Source organism: Phaenicophaeus curvirostris, chromosome Z (genome assembly GCF_032191515.1).
Source record: "Phaenicophaeus curvirostris isolate KB17595 chromosome Z, BPBGC_Pcur_1.0, whole genome shotgun sequence".
In the NCBI taxonomy this organism is placed as follows: Eukaryota; Metazoa; Chordata; class Aves; order Cuculiformes; family Cuculidae; genus Phaenicophaeus; species Phaenicophaeus curvirostris.
In genome coordinates this window covers 456,450-462,449 of record NC_091431.1, presented here as the reverse complement: position 1 = coordinate 462,449, position 6,000 = coordinate 456,450, and positions in this window count along the sequence as shown.

Genomic DNA, 6,000 nt, shown 5'->3' with positions numbered 1-6,000 from the left:
ACATTCTGGACAGCCAGTCCACTTTACTGCCAGGTACTCTTAATACCTAGCTCATTGCAGGTATGCACGATACATAGTCTTTATAAATAGACCTGCTTTCATCAGAACAGCAGACTGTTGTAATATAAGTAAGGACTATGTTTCAAGAACGCAGCCAAAATTTACTGCAACAGAAACAACCAAAGGACTGGCAAGTATAAAATCCTGTCTCCTGAGACCAAGTGTTGATTGGCAGGAAGCTCAGTGCGATCTCTTTTTTCTGTCAAAAAGATGTTTCTTGTGCAAGGGAAGCAGTCCCAAAGATCTCCCAACTCCTAAGAAATAAACAACTCCCTGCTTCCCGATCACATTTCTTAGAGGGCAAGGAAAATAGTTGAAACCAAGTTTTCAACATCCCGAACAAAGCCACAGAAGTTGTTTATGTATTTTCTTTGCAAGCAATTTTCCCTCCTTAGTTCTTATCGGAAAGGAGTCTTCAAGAAAGTGTCTGTATTTGCAGGTTAATGTTTGGGCATTGGCAAGACACCCCTTCCACCAGTATATTGCAGGGGTAACTGAAGGGTCCTCTCTTGGCAAATAATATGGATAACAGCACCTCATCTGTTAAGAGGACAATGTGAGCATAAATAATGCGTACATGGATTGAATTCACAAAAGTGAAGACGTTAAATGGCAGAATAACTATCTATTAAATTAAATAGTAAGAAAGGAATTAGAGACTTTACACATGAAGAAGAAAAGAACCTGAAGAGAATTGCGAGAAGAGTAAGAATATACCTGACCACAGGGAGAGACCTTTGAATGAAAACTGCAGCAATCAAAACTCTATAAGTACCTGGAGCTCATACACTCTCACCCATCTATAAGACATGCTCTTGAGTGGAGTATTTCTGTTAGAATACATCTCATTGTATTCTGGCTTCTGTGGTCCCATTTTGAAACAGCTGCTTTCTGTATCCAGTATTTGTCCATTAAGATATACATTATTTCTCAGACTCAATTAGAGAGGTTTCTTCCTATGCCTATGGAAGACCCTAGTTACTATAGATGTCATTTTAAATGATGTCTCTATATTCATCATTCTGAAATACTGCTTAATAATTTGCCTTTGCCTAGAGCTTTGTTTCTCCCAAATGATTTATAAGTTTCCCTGAGGTTCTTGGATTGCAGTGTGCGAGACATAGGAAAAGGCGCTCTGGAAAAAATTAGATGTGGGTGTAGACACACATGAATCTTTTGTGTATTAAATGGAAGATCAATTTGTGTGTTTGAACTTCTGTTAGTCTCTGAAAAGTTACTGAAAGTGCTGTTTAAGACATGTCTTTTCTGCATGCATAATTACTACCTATGACAAAGTTACAATTTCTGGACTGATCCTTTACCTTGAAAGTGTATGAAACTATGACAGCTGGAACAGATTTGGTCTCCAGATTTAGTCCAGATGCTGCAAGATGTAGGTTAAGTCATGTAAAATTGTTAAGGTCAAAACATCTGTCAATATAGAGGTTTCCTTTTCCTTTTCCTTTTCCTTTTCCTTTTCCTTTTCCTTTTCCTTTTCCTTTTCCTTTTCCTTTTCCTTTTCCTTTTCCTTTTCCTTTTCCTTTTCCTTTTCCTTTTCCTTTCCCTTTCCCTTTCCCTTTCCCTTTCCCTTTCCCTTTCCCTTTCCCAACAGCACCACAGCATCCTGTGAATATCTCATCAGAATCACCCACACTGTGACTACAGGAGAAGAAATTAGTAGTACTGACATGTCTGTAGTGACACCAATATTGTCTGATCAGTGTTCTGCTGCTTGGAAGTCTGTGCTATTATATACCAGCGATTAGCTATGGTAGCAGGCCCTTATTTTACTGAGTGCATTAGGATCAGACAGAAAGAATAGTGCCTGCTGAGTTCCTTGGAAGATCTCTCCCCTTTTCTCCTCTGCCACAGACTCTCACAACCCTAGTTTCTAAACTGTGTCCAAAGACCTCCCTGGAACCTTTAAAAAGACCAGAAGGATAACGGCAACTAAATCTCAAAGTACCAGCACTGTTTCTTAGATCCTTCATTGAAACTATCATTGATTTGTCTCTTTCCAAAAGAAAAGTTCCTCTGGGGCTTCTGAGAAGCAACTGCAAAATATCTGGTTTAAGTCCACTGCAAATGCAGTAGTTTTCATCTTATTCTTTTTAAGGAAGGCCAGTCAAGCAAATTAGTTGTCGGTCCCTGTGCTTACTTCAAAGGATGTTCCAGTACTTACCTGAGGCTAGAATGTTGCCATTTACAGTGAAAGTAAAATTTTCTTTACATGCTCAAAAAATAAGTTTTCATATTTATTTAATTTGCTGTGTAAAATATCAGTGCCTTCGCAGGGTTAAAATTGCCTCTTTCTGAGTGGTTCGCATATAACATTAGCTCATGAACCACATTCCTCCAATAAGCACCTCTATGAAAGAAATAACTATAGTGGATTCCAAGGAGTAGATACCTAGGGATTCTCTGCTTCACAGTTAATACTAAGACTCTCAGTTTCAACAGGTATTGTGCATATTCTGTCTTCAGCTGATCAAGTTTTATGTACAAGCATTTAAGAAGTATTTATTTCTGGATCTGCATGAAGGCTCAATAAACACCCTTAGCTTCATTTCTAGATTTGATATGGGACAAAAAAGAAATCATTATATTTCCTAAAGGAAAGTCATCCTAAATTTTGTACTCTGCAACACTATTGATTCACAAATGTTGCCTGAGGAATACTCCTTACTGTAGCAAGTATCATGTCTAAATCTTGATTCCAATACTTGTTGTCATTCCATTCTTCAGCAACATATTAAACAAAATGAATTGCCCTTGGCAGGATGACAATGAAGATAAATGTCAAAACTGTTTCATCTAAAAGTAAAAAAAAGTATCTAAACATACAAGCTCTGTGACTGCAATCTTCGTGGCTCTAAATAATAAATTATCTAAAAATTTCAAACATTAGTATTGCATTTTTGTGCCACTTCTACTCCAGCACAAAATAGATCTGTATTAATATCAGTAATGTAAAAACATCAAGCACTGTAACAAAATCTGTCATGTTGCTATCTATCTTCATGGTCAGCTCTCAATGGATAAGCAGATAATTCAAAACGATTGAGCATAAAAAGCTTGTTTTGTTTTTTTCACAAAGAAAAAATTGATAAATGCAAAAAAGGAACCTGATTAATACCAGAACTAAAATAACAGAACAGAATTTATGTGGATAAATCTGGCCACTCATATCAGCTGGTCCAAGTGTTCTTTGTACCTGAGGATTTAAGATATCAGCAAAATAAAACACTTTCAATATATTTGTACCAGAGAATTAAAGAGATTTCAGATATCAAAATAAACAATAGTTCAAGAGTCATAACATTTAAATCCCAGAAATATAAAATTTCAAAATAATGATGATTATGATTATAATAATGATGATGACAATGATGATTATGATAACAATAATAATGAAAATACATCCCTCTGGTAAACCCTCTTTGTCTTCTATGAAGACAAAGTAGTACATGAACACACAGCAGTAGAATAGCAGGTGAAGCTTATAGCCTTTATCTTTCTACATCTACGTAATAAGTACACTTCTATCAAAGACATGAGTCCAGAGAGTACAAGAACAGAATGTATTAGTTCTACAGTTCACGCATTTGAAACTCCTTATGTTCTTCATGTTTCTGCCTGGAGCCCCGGTCCTTTTGTCCTTAGAGGCATCATTAAATTGCACTTCCTTTTTCAATCAAAATTAAAATACTATCCCTCAAGGATTATACTAACGCCCATTTCATACTAATGGGTCTCTGAAAAAATTCTGAAGACATCTTTTTGCTTAAAAATGTTCACACTTAAATTACATATTCTGAGTACATCTATCTGACTGTGTCTCTGCTTTGTCAATATGGTTCCCTCAAAAGAAAGATAAACTAGTTTCTAGGGTAGGTTATAGAAAGAAGACCTATTAAATATTAATGCAGGCAAGTAGAAAGAACAATCTAGTAATATTTGTTAGAATCTAATTAATATGACAAGCTATAAGCTTGTTATCGTCTCTTTATATGGATAAGTAAACTTTTTATTTGTAGCATTTAATATGGTTTCTGATTATGGATAAGGCCATAACAATAAATAATCGTCTCCACTATGTTTTACAAAAGTCCTGGTAAAAGCCAGCTTATCTATTACCTTTAGTGTTTATGCTCAGTGAATGCGGCTGTAAATTACTAAGATATTTTTAAGCATGACTACGAATCATTGCTCAAAATCCATTTTATTGTCTTCTTGAATAAAAGATTAATCTTCTGTAATTTCAGTTATCTTAAGGTTAAGTGTCTATTCAGAATTAGCTTTCCATGGGGTCATGCTTCTTGTCAGTGGATGTCTATCAAGAAGACAATTTTAATTCTCACAGACACCTCAGATATAAGAAAGAAACATTACTTGTTCTTAGCCTTTTTCCCACACACATCTCACTGACATCCTCCAAGAAACTTCTCAATTCTCCTAGCTCTTCTTCAATTCAGGAGCTATCTTACAAGTAGCCAAATGGACATTAATTACTCAGTTTGCTGTTGCCCAGGATAAAACAAAAGTGGTGAGGAAAGGTGGTCTTATTTCATTAAAGTAAATCCTTTTGCACTATGCTGTGAACAGAAAATAGAATTAATATTAAAACAAATTATCCTTATAGCTGTGGTAAGACATACATATTTTCACCTTGCTAGGTATCTAGATAGAGTGGAAGTGACATCCAAGTGGCAGGCATTTTTTTTTCTGCCTTTCATGATGATTTTGTCCACATAATCATCTGTTTTCATATGCATATAGGCTGAGCATAAATGAATTACAAGCAAATTCAGATAATGTGTTCCAAGGGATTCTGTGCTTACCTACATAACAGGCTATTTTTTTCTCAAATCTTCATTCAACAGAACAGGCAATGCTCAATGTTTGCAAATTTCACATTATTTTAAGCTTTTCTACAGTGTTTTTTTTGTAACTTTTACATATTTTATAAAATATGACAACCAAATATTTTCTGCTTGAGCCATCCTGCTGTGTCAGGTAGCCTCTTGGTAATATTCATCTGTGCCATAATGAGCACAACAAAGCTCTCTTAGCCTTGACAAGTACATCAAAAGTGTGACTTCCACATTTACTCTTGGGTTCCCACCTGCCTTCTTTTATCATGCTACTTGCTCCCAGCTGATTACTAAGTTAGGAATATTCGAATTCCCAATCTCATATCCCATTTGACAGCTTCTCACCCGTTTATAGAAAGGTCATCTAAGTTACTCTCCTGCCTCTGTGCTTCAACAATGACACATAAATCCTTCTTGTCAGACTACTGTATGCTTCAAGACTCCTAAAGATGAAGACTGTGAGACATATTCCAATGCTTTCTCCTCATATCCAGCTTGAACAGGACTTCACGATACTTGGCAATTACTTGTTTGCAATATGAAAACAGAAAGCCTTATAGAGGAACTAAAAAAAAGTACACATTTGTTCCAAAAACAGAGAGGTGAAAAACATTTTTAAAACCGTGTCTTATTTCAGCGATAGCACCACAACTGTAGCAGTGATACTCAATGTTGTGTTTAATAAATTGTAGTAGAAATTCTTTACTGACTTTCCCAGCTACAACATTTTAAAAACATTTTTCTCTATGAAAAAAATAGTACATACTTATTTTTTGCACAACTTATTAATGGCTATTGCAAAATCTCTTTAAATGGAAACAAATAATTGGTGAAATCAAATAAAATCCATTACATTCCACATTACATATAGATCTTTGGTTCATTTTGGAATCCTATCCAGTCTAGCTATTCAAAAATAATTTAACACTTTAAATTCTGTTAACTAGGTCTTCTAGTAAGGTTAATGGTAATTGTGAATAACTGATAAAATCAAACCTGAATAAAGTTTTCACTTTAAAGAATAGGTTTGTCAAATGCCCAGCTGTTGTTGGTTTCTGCAAGTTCA